We start from the raw sequence: 17,554 nt of genomic DNA on the forward strand, positions 1-17,554 counted from the left end.
GGGTTAAAATAATGATGACCCTTGAGTCTGCAGAACCCAAGGGAAAGAAAAGGCTAGGTGGCAAATGGTAAAACCAAGGTTGGGCCTTGTTGGAGGAGTTTTATTCAAGGCGAACTGTCAAGGGGTTCCCATTATTACCCAACCGCGTAAGGAACGCAAAATCCGGGAACATAACACTGATATGACGGAAACTAGGGCGGCAAGAGTGGAACAAAACACCAGGCATAAGGCCGAGCCTTCCACCCTTTACCAAGTATATAGATGCATTAATTAAATAAGAGATATCGTGATATCCCAACAAAATATCCATGTTCCAACAAGGAACAAACTTCAATCTTCACCTGCAACTAACAACGCTATAAGAGGGGCTGAGCAAAGCGGTAACATAGCCAAACAACGGTTTGCTAGGACAAGGTGGATTAGAGGCTTGGTTCAACAATATGGGAGGCATGATAAGCAAGTGGTAGGTATCGCAGCATAGGCATGGCAAAAGAGCGAGCAACTAGCAAGCAAAGATAGAAGTGATTTCGAGGGTATGATCATCTTGCCTGAAATCCCGCAAGGAAGAAGAACGAGTCCATGAAGAAGACAAATGGACGTAGTCGAACGGGTCCTCTCAAACGCGACGTTATCGGAACCAACCCGAAGAAGCAACATCTAAAAGAAGCACACAACATAGTAAACAATCATCACCTAATCATGGCACGATGCGCAAACAAGTATGATGCATGTCCGGTTTAAAGAGGCATGGCATGGAAAAATGCACAAACAACCTACAAATTAAGTGGAGCTCAATATGCAACTCCGTTGCATATTGATGAAACACCACATTAAAGTTATTTAGTTCGATCTAGTTTATGTAGTCAACAATATTAAATGTTGTTAAACATGGCAAGATGGTGAAGCAAAGCAAAACTACCTATCTAGTCAAGTTTAAATGAGGCCGGGAACAACAAACAACAAATCCGGAAACTCCTCATGAGCATATTTTGGTTATGGTACTATTCTTCCCTAAACCATATTTTATAGTTGTTAAACATGAAAGTGAGGCCACCATGTTAAACTAGGCATTTTTCCACCCCATTGACATATAAAGATTATTAAATTTGGAGCTACGGTTATTTAGTTGTGAATTAAAGCATTTTAGCATGGCATAGAGCAAAAATTAATCAAACAACATTTTAAACATGTTAAACATGGATGAAAATGGCATAATATGAAACTAGATGAAATTCTAGGCATTTTTCATATTAAGTTTGTTTTAATCCGATGCACGGTTTATGAGTTATGTAATGCATGATGTCTAGGGGGTTTTCTGCAAAAGCTGCTGTCTCTGGAATAAAGAACAAAATCACAGAACAGAGAAAAACCCTATCGGGCCGAATCTGAGACACGTCCACCAGTGCACAGGGGGCTGGAAGGACTGCTCACATTGGGCTTGGCCCGGTTGGGCAGAGAAGGGAGCAGCGGACGGCCTCATCTGGTCGTGGCCCACGTGGGCACTGGCGCCGAGCTGGGCCTCGCATGGCCCGGCTGGAAGGAGAGGCGGGGAGGCAGGCCGAAACTCTCCCGTGGGCTGGTGCCACTATAGAGGCCCACGCGGCAGAGCGATGCTGTGCGGTTGAGGCCCGGCCACAGTCGAGGTCAACAGGACATCGCTCGTCGGCTCGTCCCTGAAGCGAGGAATGAGCAGGCAACCGATGCGGACGGCGGCAGCGAACAGCTCATCGGATCCGCCTGATCCGGGCGAGGTAGCGGCAGGGGAGGCCGAAAATGGGTAGGACGACGGCGGGGCACCCAGATCCGGCGGCCATGGGGGGGGGTCCCTGTACATGGCTGGAGATAGAGAGATGTTAGAGGAAGGAGGAGAAGGAGATGGCCAAGGAAAGAGGAGCAGGGCGGGGGGATCCGGCTTGGGAGGTCCTCCGGCAAGGCTTGCCGGCGACAAGGTCTCCGGCGACCGTACGGTGAGCTGACGGGGGCGATGCAAACTCCCGGCGACGCTCAGGGAGGAGGCAGTTGCCTCGATCCAGACTGGATCGGGCACTTCGGGAGGAGCAGCGGCGCTTCAGGCCCGGACGGGCTCGTGGTGGGCCTGCAGGGCCGCGGCGGCTTGTGGAGGAGGAGGCGCCAAGTGGCGGCGGCACCGTGGAGGGGTGCGGAAAATAAGGGGTGATGGCTAGGGTTTCCAAAATTGGAGGAGGGGGTATCCATTTATAAGAATAGGCAAGGAGAGGGGGGTTTTAATCCGTTTTTTGGACCCTCGGATCACGATCGGACGGCTCCGGATGGAGGGGAACTAGGTGCGGTTTGTGGGCTGTGCTAGAGAGAGATGGGCTGAGAAGAGAGGAGAGAGAGAGAGGAGAGAGAGGCCCAGTAGCGGCTTCCGGAGACCGGAAGCGTCCGACGAAAAGACCGGCTATACTGCCGCTATAGTTATCCGTTGGGGCGTCAAACGGACTCTGAATGCGATGAAACTTGGCAGGCGATCTACTGACAACAAAACAACACCGCACTCCAACTTTCATCCCATTCCAAGAACATTTTCCGGCCACTTATAAAATAATATTTTGGACGTGTCGCGGGCGCGTGCAAGTGTGTCTGGACTCAGAACAGACAACAGAAGGAATGGGGAGACCTGGACAGATGCAAACTTCGAAAACATGCAAATGCAATGCGGATGATGACATGGCAAGATGCAACACGCAAACAAATGACATGGCAACAACATCGAATAACTGGAAGACACCTGGCGCATCGGTCTCGGGGCATTACAACACTCCACCTCTACGAGAGGATCTCGTCCCGAGATCTAGAATGTCACCGGAGGGACAATGGAAGAGGAAGAGAAGAGGTGAAACTAAGTTGCTTCTTTGACAAACGAGTGAAGCCACGAACCTTGCGAGGTTGAGCAAATTTGAAAGAAAGAATACAACGAAGATGAATAAAGTTGAAAACCTCCATGAGGAAAGAGGAACAAGGAAGAACAAATTCGGACAACACTCCGGTTGAAAAGTTATGCAAGACTTGATACCAAGAAAAGAACTTGAGCAGAGGACACGACACTCCGGTTAAACAAGATAGAGAAGGAATAAGACTGATATAATTTGGACAACACTTCGACTGTAAATGGAAGAAATTGAACATGATCTTTGACAAACCGAGATGAGGAGTGAAAAGAGCAACATCAATAGACCTCCAGGAGAAAGAATAGAATAAAGACAATTGAGACAAAAGAATGTAGAAGACAATGCCAACTTCTGCTACAAAAGATCTTGAAAAGGCATCTTTAGGAGAAGGGTTGAACGGAGTTGTTGGAACACCAACAATGAAAAGAATAAGCTTGATGTGGGCTTATGGAAGACATCCCAAAATTATGAGGTGAAATTCTGCCACTAACGAAACAATAGATTGGCTTGATATCAAGGAGACGAGAGACTAATTCACCGGGAGGATAAAAGAAGAACTTGGATTATTTAAGAGCACCATAATAGCAAAATCCTTAGGGAAGGCTTTAGGTGAAACATAACCCAAGATAACTCCAACGAAGAGGTTGATGGATTTAAAATATCTCATTCTTGATAACTTGTGAATCACGAAGCACGAAGGGAAATATCAAGAATGACATAGCACCACCTCAAAAGATATGCGTGAAAGAAATGCACTCCAGATTGCAAGATGAAGAATACTTGAGCTCCTTAGAAAAGAATCTCGATGAAAACTTCGAGAAGGAATTAAATCGTTTATGAACCATCATGTAGAGCCTCCATGAAGAACTCCGGTAATAAAAGAATGATCAAACGAAAGGAGAGAGAAGTTGGAAACACAAGGTGAATCCTTGCAATGATTAGATGGATCTTCGCGATGAAATAATTGAGATAACTTTGAGCTCCAGAAAGAAAGATGGACAACTTGAATCGAGAATTTGATGCTCCGGAATAAGGAATTAAGTTTACTTGATGAGACAAGAATAAGAATTACATTATGCGTATCCTTCACCAATTAAATTGATGACAATCAATGGATTTGACATATTACTTATTCTCGTAGAAAAGATTCAGAGAGATATAACATAAACTTGAGAAAAGTCTTCAATGATCCACCGGTAGGATTGAAAAGAACGAAAGAGTTGATATGATGACGAATGACGAGAACTCTTGCATGAACCACCGTAGGAATTGGAAAGAAAGGGTCAATTGAGATTATAACGAAGGAAGAAGAATCTTGGAAGAGCCACCAGTAGAATTGAAAATGCATGAAGTAAAGGGATGAATCACCGGTATGAATTAGAGAATGAATGAGGATACTTGAGGGGATTTAGATACATAAGAACGAAGAGTTCACGAGCTGACAAGAGAATACTTGAATGATGCATCTGTAAGATTGGAGAATGATAACTGACAGCTGAGAATGAATAAACCTGAATTGATGGACTCCTAATAACAAAATGAGAACACTCTTGAATTGCTCCAGAAGGATGAAAATAATTCTCATAATCCAAAAAAAATTATGAGAGGATGGCCTCAAACTAGAATCACAAATCTTTGAGAGAACGGATAAGATATGGAGGAAAAATTCTTCTTCGGTCTTCAAAATCCAAGAATGACGACGAGAAACACTACCATGAATTATTGAGGCACTCCGGAATGAAGAATGGAAAGGTTGAGCCAACGATGAAAAGATTTTGACAGATCTTGGAGAAGATATTTGACTGATGATAAATCATTCTTACGTCAAACTTCGAAAATAAAATTGAGGATAGCTCCGGGAAAATAAGAAGAGTCACGTAAGATCCTGGGAAAAGACCTGTGGGTTAGGGCCCACTCAAAAGAAACGCCATAGAACGATTTAAAAGAGAGAATGCACCGGTTGAATTAAATGGCTTGAATAAGGTAAGACCTCGAAAATAGCTTGGATTGATCAAGAATAGAAGCACTAATCTTCTGAGATATCTTCAGTACAACGGAACAAATGGAAAACAAGAGGTGAATAATTTAGAAGTGCACCAGCATAAGAAAGCATTTGAAGTGAGGAAAGGATATGGTCAACACCAAAGCTTGAATTGAATCCACCGGAGAAGAAAAAGAATTAAGAATGATGATCTTGAAGCTCCATTAGAATCTTCATGAGAATCACTGGATAAGAACATTGGCGAAAAGAACGAAGAAACTTTACAACCATAAGATGGATACTTGATTCAGAAATCTGAGCCCTTGAAGAGAAAGGGTGGGAGGGTGGGAAAACAAAGGCAACTTGAAGACGGATGAAACAAATACCTTGAGAAGAACTGATACTTGATCAAGCGGATGTTGAAAACGATCGGATCCACTTGAAAAGGAAAACGCCGGTGAAAAGGATTGACATGACAATCTCGATAAACAGGAAGGATTAGTATCCGCATAGGAATATGAGAACACCACTTAGGAAAAGGCATGGAATCAACATTTGACTTCGAAACAACTCGAATACCACAACTCAAAAACAAAACAAAGGATTGGCTTGCAGAATAAGACGGAACAAACATATGATAGAGATTTCGTCCAAAGTTTTCGTGGTGGGGCCTACACGGGCTCGATTGTACGACAACATCATGTACAAGGCAGTGCACATGACATCCGAAGCGTCCCCGAGTCGGCATAGCCAAGGACTCTTTAAGACACAACGAGACCACTGTAAAACCAACCGTGGATAGGCGGACCACTAGACGTCGAACCCCAATTTCATATCATACCTCTATCGGAAAGATATCCTAAGAGCTACTTGAATTCCCACTCATAAACTCCCGAAATTTTCCGGTTATGCAATCAGGTGTTGGGGATACAGGGGAAGCATAATATCTCACCCAAATCTAGCAAATCCTACATCCAGCTGTATCCATTCTTCAACACGTAACCAAGAAACCTTCGGAAATTATCTACCTCAACCTTCGAAAAGCATCCGTTATACGAGTTATGGCAATACTCCCGAACTCCTGCCCCAATATTGGGTGGCGTTGAGGTTATCTCACCAACAACTACATAAAAGAGATTTTCAATGTCGGCGAAACTAAACTCAGGTATTCCAGAACTGCAACGATAAAATTGTGACGACAACACCTCGGAGCTCTACTCCCTGGGACACTGCCACAACCCCTAAATGTCAGGAGGCACCAAGAACAATGTTCTCGTCACAAAACCATCGGAACAATTCCAAGATACCCACGTGATCCTAATTTTTTTAGTGAAATTTGAGAAGAGAAGAGTTAAAACTCTACGTCAGGATGCCTCACCAGAGCGACGAAGGGACCAAGGAGTAAAAAGAATTCCTAACTCTCTGATATATATATAATCCTAAATGACTCAAAACATTTTTCTAGACTCAACAACTCCAGCGAGTCGATCAAGCAGGGGGCTCCTAAAGTTGGGGAAGGCTCTGATTACCAACTTGTAACGCCCTCGATGCGGCTATATCTCCCACGTGTCGAAGCACGACTTAGAGGCATAACCGCATTGAAAGCAATGTCGCAAGTGAGGTAATCTTCACACAACCCATGTAATACATAAGGGAAAGAGATACATAGTTGGCTTACAATCGCCACTTCACACAATTACATGAATAAAGAAATACATCATCCAGAGACAATCAAGGTCCGACTACGGAACCAAAATAAAAGAAGACTACCCCAAATGCTACACAGATCCCCGATCGTCCCAACTGGGCCCCACTACTGATCAACTGGAAACGGAAACAACACAAAGGACAAGATCTTCATCGAGCTCCTCCTTGAGCTTGGTTGCGTCCTCTGCATGGTTCAACGGCACCTGCAAGCTGGTTTTGGAAGTATATGTGAGTCACGGGGACTCAACAATCTCACACCCTCGCGATCAAGACTATTTAAGCTTATAGGTAGGGAAAAGGTATGAGGTGGAGCTGCAGCAAGCGACTAGCATATATTTGGTGGCTAACATATATGCAAAAGAGAGCGAGAAGAGAAGGCAAAGCACGTTCGAGAAATCTATGATCAAGAAGTGATCCTAGACTACTTACGTCAAGCATAACTCCAACACCGTGTTCACTTCCCAGACTCCGCCGGAAAGAGACCATCACGGCTACACACATGGTTGATGTGCTTTAATTAAGGTCAACTTCAGGTTTTCTACAACCGGACATTAACAAATTCCCATCTGCCCATAATCGCGGGCACGGCTTTTGAAAGTTCAAAGCCCTGCAGGGGTGTCCCAACTTAGCCCATCACAAGCTCTCACGGTCAACGAAGGATATTCCTTCTCCCAGGAAGACCCGATGAGACTCGGAATGCCGGTTACAAGACATTTCGACAATGGTAAAACAAGACCAGCAAAGCCACCTGAATGTGCCAACAAATCTTGATAGGAGCTGCACATATCTCGTTCTCAGGGCACACCGGATTGTCCAAACTTCTGGTAGGCCAGCCCAGAGTTGCCCCTGGTGGCCACCGGCGGCTGACAGGTTGGACCAAGACTCAGAGGAGCACTGGCCCCGGGGGGGGGGGGGTTAAAATAATGATGAACCTTGAGTCTGCAGAACCCAAGGGAAAGAAAAGGCTAGGTGGCAAATGGTAAAACCAAGGTTGGGCCTTGCTGGAGGAGTTTTATTCAAGGCAAACTGTCAAGGGGTTCCCATTATAACCCAACCTCGCAAGGAACGCAAAATCCGGGAACATAACACCGATATGACGGAAACTAGGGCGGCAAGAGTGGAACAAAACACCAGGCATAAGGCCGAGCCTTCCACCCTTTACCAAGTATATAGATGCGTTAATTAAATAAGAGATATTGTGATATCCCAACAAAATATCCATGTTCCAACAAGGAACAAACTTCAATTTTCACCTGCAACTAACAACGCTATAAGAGGGGCTGAGCAAAGCGGTAACATAGCCAAACAACGGTTTGCTAGGACAAGGTGGGTTAGAGGCTTGGTTCAACAATATGGGAGGCATGATAAGCAAGTGGTAGGTATCGCAACATAGGCATGGCAAAAGAGCGAGCAACTAGCAAGCAAAGATAGAAGTGATTTCGAGGGTATGATCATCTTGCCTGAAATCCCGCAAGGAAGAAGAACGAATCCATGAAGAAGACAAACGGACGTAGTCGAACGGGTCCTCTCAAATGCGACGTTATCAGAACCAACCCGAAGAAGCAACATCTAAAAGAAGCACACAACATAGTAAACAATCATCACCTAATCATGGCACGATGCGCAAACAAGTATGATGCATGTCCGGTTTAAAGAGGCATGGCATGGAAAAATGCACAAACAACCTACAAATTAAGTGGAGCTCAATATGAAACTCTGTTGCATATTGACGAAACACCACGTTCAAGTTATTTAGTTCGATCTTGTTTATGTACCCAACAATATTAAATGTTGTTAAACATGGCAAGAGGGTGAAGCAACGCAAAACTACCTAGCTAGTCAAGTTTAAATGAGGCCGGGAACAACAAACAACAAATCCGGAAACTCCTCATGAGCATATTTTGGTTATGGTACTGTTCTGCCCTAAACCATATTTTATAGTTGTTAAGCATGCAAAGTGAGGCCACCATGTTAAACTAGGCATTTTTCCACTCCATTTACATATAAAGATTATTAAATTTGGAGCTACGGTTATTTAGTTATGAATTAAAGCATTTTAGCATGGCATAGAGCAAAAATTAATCAAACAACATTTTAAACAATGATGAAAATGGCATAATATAAAACTAGATGAAATTCTAGGCATTTTTCATATTAAGTTTGTTTTAATCCGATGCACGGTTTATGAGTTATGTAATGCATGATGTCTAGGGGGTTTTCTGCAAAAACTGCTGTCTCTGGAATAAAGAACAAAATCACAGAACAGGGAAAAACCCTATCGGGCCGAATCTGAGACATGTCCAACAGTGCGCAGGGGGCTGGAAGGACTGCTCACATTGGGCTTGGCCTGGTTGGGCAGAGAAGGGAGCAGCGGACAACCTCATCTGGTCGTGGCCCACGCGGGCACTGGCGCGGAACTGGGCCTCGCATGGCCCGGCTGGAAGGAGATGAGGGGAGGCAGGCCGAAACTCTCCTGTGGGCCGGTGCCGCTGTAGAGGCCCACGCGGTAGAGCGAGGTCATGCGGTTGTGGCCCAGCCACATTCAAGGTCAACGGGACATCGCTCGTCGGCTCGTCCCTAAAGAGAGGAATGAGCAGGCAACCAATGCGGACGGCGTCGACGAACACCTCACCGTATCCGCTTGATCCGGGCGAGGCAGCGGCAGGGGAGGCCGAAAACGGGCAGGACGATGGCCGGGCACCCAGATCCGGTGGCCATGGGGGGTCCCTGTACAAGGCTGGAGATAGAGATAGGTTAGAGGAAGGAGGAGAAGGAGATGGCCAGGGAAAGAGGAGCAAGGCGGCGGGATCCGGCCTGGGAGGTCCTCCAGCGAGGCTTGCCGGCGACGAGGTCTCCGGCGACCGTACGACGAGCTGACGGGGGCGGTGCAAACTCCCGGCGACGCTCGGGGCGGAGGCAGTTGCCTCGATCCAGACTGGATCGGGCACTGCAGGAGGAGCAACGGCGCTTCGGGCCCGGACGGGCTCACGGTGGGCCCGCAGGGCCGCGGCGGCTTGGAGGTGGAGGCGGAGGCGCCAAGTGGCAGCGACACTGTGGAGGGGTGCGGAAAATAAGGGGTGATGGCTAGGGTTTCCAAAATTGGAGGAGGGGGTATCCATTTATAGGAATAGGCAAGGAGAGGGGGGTTTTAATCCATTTTTCAGACCCTCGGATCACGATCGGACGGCTCCGGACGAAGGGGAACTAGGTGGGGTTTGTGGGCTGTGCTAGAGAGAGATGGGCTGAGAAGAGAGGAGAGAGAGAGGAGAAAGAGAGGCCCGATAGCGGCTTCCGGAGACCGAAAGCGTCCAACGAAAAGACCGGCTATACTGCCGCTATAGTTATCCGTTGGGGCGTCAAACGGACTCCGAATGCGATGAAACTTGGCAGGCGGTCTACTGACAACAAAACAACACCGCACGCCAACTTTCATCCCATTCCGAGAACATTTTCCAGCCACTTATAAAATAATATTTCGGACATGTCGCGGGCGCGTGCAAGTGTGTCTGGACTCAGAACGGACAACAGAAGGAACGGGGAGACCTGGACAGATGCAAACTTCGAAAACATGCAGATGCAATGCGGATGATGACATGGCAAGATGCAACACGCAAACAAATGACATGGCAACAACATCAAATAATTGGAAGACACCTGGCGCATCGGTCTCGGGGCGTTACACAACAATTCCCACTTCTCTGCTCCAGTTTACACAAAACCCCTTAGTATCTTGAAACCAACCACATTCCTCACTTACTTCATCAAAACATCCCAATGAATATATTTGGAGTGAAACATAAGATATTTTTAGTGACATGTATATAAAAACTAAATTGTTTTCTTTCAAATTTGTGATTATGTTTTATTCTACATTGGATCTGTTGCAACGGACGGGCTCATTGTTATAAAGGTTTATCTCTTGCACTGTCCGCAATGAACACCTAGTGTACTGGTCCGGGCCGGATGCTCGCGGCGCGATGACCTAAGTTTGAATTCTGTCCTAAACTTTAGCTTTTTATATATATTTTTAATACATACTTCTTTCGCTACTGTACTGGCAGTGGAACACACAGAGTACTTAGAATATAAGATTAAGGATGGATTTGTTTCATTTTAACTTTATATACGAATCTGTAGCTAGCCTGCAAGTCATGTACACTGTACTGATAGTGGAACCCACAGAGTACTTAGAATACAAGATTAAGGATGGATTAACTTTTTCTAGAGAGAGAATCATACACCAATTAACTCAAATGGATTCGACGTGACTCTATTATTCTCCAACGGCAACCGGCAAATTTCCTCCCGCGGGCCGGAGTAGGTTCCTCAGTTTGCAAGCGGGTTTAACAAAGGGTTTTGATGGAGGCGAGGAGGCGTGTTCAGCCGGGCGTGCAGCGGACGGTGCAGTACTATTCGATTTGACAACTACAACTAGTATATTATAAAAAAACAAAGAAGAGTAGTAGAGATAGGGATAAGAGTAGAGACTAGGGAGGAGTACCATCTACAGCTTCGTGGGCTACTCCTGCGCTCCATTCGGCGGCCGCAATGCCCCGTACAGCCACTCCCTCCTACGCTCCATTCGGTGGGCGCTGTTGAAATTTGGGGAGCACACTCTCCCAAGTGCTGGCAGCGACGACTTCACCGACGATGACTTCTTCTCCGACCTTTGCATCGTCTTCCTCAATGACATGTGCAACAACCTCAATGCGAACGGTGCTTCTCCCATTGCACTGTATGTGTTTCTGTCCTTCCTGTTAGAAATCATGGTAGAATTCATGTTTCTATTCTGTGTCCTAGATTCGATATGTTCATCTACTATGCTAGTGCACATGATTAGTTTAATATCTGTTATAGCCGGCATGATTTATTTTGTGCTTATTCGGACTAAATCTCGTAGTAACTTGCTCATATATTCAACTAGCGGAACGTCCCCTATAGCCACTCCCATTCCATGGACGGCCTGGTCGATGCCTCCAAGGAGCACTTCGTCTGCTGCTATGAGTGCCCGATGCCGTTTTGGGGCTCGCCGGTGGACATCGTGCATCACCTCACACAGGCGTGCGGCGATCACTACTGGACCTTGGCGAAGAACATCAAGTACGAGACGTGCTATGCGTTCACCATGCCGAGTCGCTAGAGGATCACTGTCGCCTGTTAGGCTCGGAGGAGGACGGAAGCATCTTCCTCTTGATCATGAGCATCGGCGAGGCCCGCGCAGGCCGCCACCCCGTCTCTATAGTGTGCGTCAGGGGCGACACCGTTGATGCTGACACTGACACGAGGCCGATGTACGGGTGCGTGCTCACTATTACTACCCCTCGGAGGTACATGGGCGGCGACACTGGCTACATCAATCTGACTAGGAAGGTGCCGAGCTGGGACCTTCCCACCGATGTGGACATGGAAGATGCATGGAATGATTTGACCCCCAACAAGGTGCACGGGGACTCCAAGGAGGTTCACCTTGACATATGCATTACCAAGTTAAATGTTGATCATTAGTCTTCACTCAATGTAATCCGCTGTGTAAGCATGTGGAGACTTCCATGCATGATACTATTGCTCTATTGGAGTATCGCGCATGAATAAAGGTGTATCCATTTATCATTTAGTCTAGAATCTTCCATGTATGAAATTTTTACTACAGTATTGGTGAAATACTTATGATGAATCATTTCTTACATCTCCTCTGCCCCCTTCCAAGTCATCCTGATTTAATGCCTCCGTCCAGGTGTATAAGGGCATGGTTAATACTTAATAGTATAGCCAACTGTTGACTATAAGAAAGTTCCATGTCATCTGTAGCCATCATGTATAACAATTGATACTCAAAAACTAATTCTTAAAGATCATTTCTTGCAAAGCACAATAAGTGTTATTTCTTCACAAGTTATGGATGCAGGTTGAACAGTTGAACGCTTTTGTTTGCAAAAGATAACTTTTTATCTATTTGACACGGTTGTTTGTGAGCTCTAGAGATGAAATAATATCCAAAGAAACCTATCGATACCCGTTACACATGAGATGACTCCCACATCCTTTGTCAAAATAAACAATGCCCCGATCAATGCATTTCACTATTCCATGCAATGCAAGGCACCTTACTATAGATTGGTATGACCAAAAATTGAACTAACATTATATATAGTATGATAAATGCTGATACATGTCACCTAAAATTATATCATTGGAAACTATGTTCAAATACGAATCCAATGATATAGTTTTTGTTGACATGCACTAACATTTGGTCAGCTAAATCTCCAGTCAAATTCAATGGGGGACTAATAAACCACGACCGATGTAGTACTAGTGTAGAGGGCGGCGAGTCTCACCCCGCTCGTGGCGCGGTAGTAAAGCCGTCATATCACAAAACCCAACCACTCCCAGTAATAAGTGGCCTGGTAAAATAAATAGACACGCAACCATCACATCCCTCCATATTTTTTGCATTTCATCTGTTTGCATTTACTTTCTCTGATTCATCTCGCACACTCGATCCCTAGCTACTACTCCTAGTATCCCTAGCTACTACTCCTAGGGCCATTTCTTTTGGCGGCTTAAAAAATAAGTCATCTCTTCCCCGGCTTTTACCATAAGACTAGTCACGGTGTAGAGTAACATTAAAGGCGCCTCACTCATTTATTTGGGCCCCTAAACTACTACTAGTACCTCCATCCTGGTTTATTCGTCACCATTGTAATTTGTGCTAAATTTTGACCAAAGATTTAACTGATAATATGTTAGTGCATGTGACATGCACTAACATTTCATTAGTTAAATTTATGATCAAAATTTGACACAGATTACAATAGGGACCAATAAACCAGGACGGAGGTGATAGTTATGGGATTACTAATCTAGAAACCTAAAAGAACTGGCCCCTAGTACTCCTACTAGTAGTAGTAGTCAAGTTGGAATTCCAATTGCACGACACAACTTGTTAGGAAAAAATTCGATACAGGGTGTAGGAAGAGGTTTGGGAATTTGCATGCCTTTCCGACCAGTGAGATACTGCGTACAAAGTACGACAGAGAAGGAATCTAAAAGTTATCAATCACACGAGCATTTTTGCATTTGTTTTGCATTGAATCGTTTCACAAGCTTGACTAGTGTTGTTTTTCTAATTTTACAAAAACCGCATTGTAATGTTAAAATGTGCATTTGCACGTAGATAAGTAATAGTAGTACTCCCTCCGCCTAGGTGTATAAGTCTTCCCTCGTTCTTGGTCACATGCACAACCAAAGATGACTTATTCACCTAGACGGAGGGAGTAGAATAGTCTGCAAGCATATATAGAGAGAGACGAGTAGCGCGATAGTATATAGGAGTAATAAAGTTTGTGCTATATGCATGAACTTACAAAATGCGTACGGATGCACAAGGTTTCCAAACTTTCCCTTTTACATACTTAATTAAGGACGCTAATAATTCCTAAACATTCAGGATTTATCATTTGCATCCCAAAACTAATGAGATCGTCTTACGAAAATAAATTATGCTCCTACTAAAAGCCACAACGCTCACAGGAGCGCTTGCGGTGCACCACGAGTGCCCTGGTGCGCAGCCGTTTCCTAGCGCGCCGACACAACGCCTCTTCCTCAGCCTCGCAACTCGCGAGGTGCTGATTGGCGGCTTGCTGGCGGGCGAGCGCGATCTCACTGGTGTGGTGATCCGGCGCTAACAGGTACTCCTCCTTGCTAGAAGCATGCACCCGGTCCACGTACCGCCAAGCGTAGAGGAGGCACTTGGGACCGACTGCACTCAGGGCTTTGGCACGTGCGTCCTCCGCCACTCTCACGGCCCTCACACGAGCCTTCTACCAAAGAGCCAATTACCCGACTCTCTCGGACGCGACATAGGCCTGCCAGGCAGCTTGTCCCGCGATGCGCTTCCCTTCCTGGGCCTTCTTCTCTGCCTCTATTTTGGCATGCTCTGCCGGAGGAAAAGCCTCCCACAAGGCGACATCCATTTCTTTCCAAAGCTCCTCAAGGCTGGGGGACTCGACAGGCGGCGTGGTGTTCTCCTCGTAGCGGGGAGCCGACGCATCCTCCAACGCGCGTGCTGGCGAGATTGGGAACGCTGATGCGTCCACTTCGACACGTCGCGGCGAGGAGCGGAACGCCGATGCATCCTCCTCGACTAGTGGCGGCGAGGAAGGGAACAACGACGCGTGACCGTCCGCACGATGCAGCGAGAGGCGCCTAGGGCTTGGGAGGGGCGATGCCATGGTGGTCGACGTGAGAGGGAGGGGGAGGAGATAGTGATGAACGTGAGCGTTCTTCCGAATGCCGTGGGAGGCGCAGTATTTATAGCGAGAAATGGCACACCTACGTAAGATATGGAGTGAGCTGCACTGACCTAACTGCAGGTCCAGTTGCGTCACTGACATGTGGGCCAAACCCATGTTGGGCCCATATGTCAGTGACCCAATGCACCTGTAGTTAAGTAACTAAAGCAGTGTCCCGTAAGATATGTTGCATGATTAACGTAACAGCTATGTGGGCATATTTGTTGGAGTAAATTACGGGGGAGGGAAGGGGAGGAAATATTGCTGGTCACAACGGATTGGATGAGCGTGGGGTGAGGAGAGTCATTCATGCAGATTTTGTCCACATGGGGTGGAGTGGTGAGACCGCCGGAGGGAGAAGGAGAGTCAAGCATGCATATTGTTTTCACACATGGAGAGGAAAAGATTGGAGACGAAAGGGATTCCTGCAGGTATGGGGAATGGTGCATAATAAGTCATCCCGCATGTCGGGCTAGGTATAGTATCAAGTCATTAAAAACATACACGCCCCACACATGTTCATATTTCAAGGTGCACCAAATTATTGCATGCGATGATTAAGGCTGGCCATAATGGTGGTATCTTAGCTAGTATCATGCACACGGGAATAGCAAACATGCTGATGTGCAAAGAATTAAAAAAGAGAGGGGGGATAGAGTAACTAGTGTTCATGCATGCATGCAATGCGATAATGCATTGGTAAACACATTTTTTGTGAAGAACGACAACATTAGTTGAGTACTTTTGCATACTACAAAAACTATTCCACCACCTCTATCTTGGTAAGAGTAGGTGAAATTTTTGAATCGAGCCCTTTAAAGTAGAAGGGAGGTAGTAGCACTCTAATAGCTAACCTTGTTGTGATGACTAGATAGGACATGGCACGCACCTAGATGGAGGAACTAGTCTGCATTGTGCATTTAAGTTTTGTCTGAAGTCAATGTACCTCTACTTTGACCAAACTTATAGAAAAATGTATCAACATTCACAATGTCTAATCAATATTTTTATACTCATTATGAAACGTAGTTCTTATACTCATTATAATCAGTATTGTAGATATTGATATTTTTAGTATAAATTTGGTCAAACACTTTGCAAACGGTTGAGGGAAGTAAAAAGGACCAGAGGGAGTATGATGCATGCAGACTAGGCAAAAAAATTGCTCATTTATAGCCGGTCGAAGTCTCAAAGGGCGCGACCGCGCGAGGGAGGCGAAGGTCGTGGGAGGCGCGATGGTTGATAGAATTAAGTGAAGTTACATCCACGCGCCGGCAAGGCATGCGAATAGGCAGAAGCTATACCGTCAGGCCTACGATATGGGTCTAGTAGACATGACATCTAGTGGGCCCCACATAGTACTCAATAACTCTTTGGGGGCTTGCAGCCGTTTATCCATCGGGCAAGCCAACAACCCCACGCCCTTCGCACGCCCCACTCGTCCCCATCTTATACTACTACCTTACAAAAGTTCGCTCTGAGTCGTCCCGTCCTTTCATATTACACCAGTTCAACGTCTCCTAACCCTCCTCCAAAATCCATGGCCTCCCAAATCTCCATGGTCGCCACTAAGTACCAGGTTAGAGCCATCATTGGGGATGAGTTCATCGTCATCTACACACGTGGATCCGTGACGGTGAAAGCATGCCTTGCTCGCTTCCTACACATGTTCAACAGTTCAAAGGATGAGTGTGTTGTTGGGCTAGATATTGAGTACACCACAGTCCTGGAAAGAGAGAAGATTCTAAAGGAGGCAAAGAAGAAGAAGCCCGCCATGATCCAGATTTGCATACATAACATGTGCTTGGTCTACCACATATACCATGCCAACGTTGGTGCCATGATTTTAAGAACTTCCTTAAGGACGAAAGAGTGAAATTCGTTACTGTAGACTTTAGGAATGACAGGGATGTCCTGCGACGGATAGGCCTCGTTGTAGGCCAGCCCTTTGAACTCCAGAAGGCAAGCCTGGTGTCCTCCTCTCAGCCTTCAATGCGGACCCTGGCAGCAGCCATGATTGATCCTTCATACGCTAAACTGAAAAAAACTCACCACGAGTTTCATCATGCATGGGAGTCGAAGACATTAGATGAATATCACATCATGTACGCAGCAATGGATTCCTACCTTTGTTTAAATATCTACAAGGGTTGGATGAAGAAGCAAAGCTCAGTGTCCGGTTCAAGCAAAGAAGTGTCAGTGAATAGGAAGAGGGTCGAGGATGAAGTCGAGGACGTGGACTCAGACTCGGACTCCGGTCTACTGCACGGTCAAGCAGACTAGTTGCTTAGTTTTATTTCAGGGGTGTGTTGTCCTGAGCCCCCAGCAGAACTATGTTTATGTTCTTTCTCGTTATTTGAACTTTATGTTCTTTCTCGTTATTTGAACTCTTTAGTATGTACAGTAGTACTAGTACTAGTATGTCTTACTACTGTTCTTCTTGATGTTGGTACTACTACTCGTATCTTCATGTTCCTACTGTACTTAATACGTTCGTACTAGTAGTATAATTTGGGTCAGTTGATTTGTGAAAGAAGTTCGACGGAGCAAAGGAAGAAGATGGCAGAGAAGCTACCCCAGTATCTATATTAGGATGGCAGGGTGCCCATGATATATCTTATGAGTGTTGGGTGTGGAATGCAATTCGCCGGAAAAAATGGATC

Source organism: Triticum dicoccoides, chromosome 4A (assembly GCF_002162155.2).
Source record: "Triticum dicoccoides isolate Atlit2015 ecotype Zavitan chromosome 4A, WEW_v2.0, whole genome shotgun sequence".
NCBI lineage: Eukaryota > Viridiplantae > Streptophyta > Magnoliopsida > Poales > Poaceae > Triticum > Triticum dicoccoides.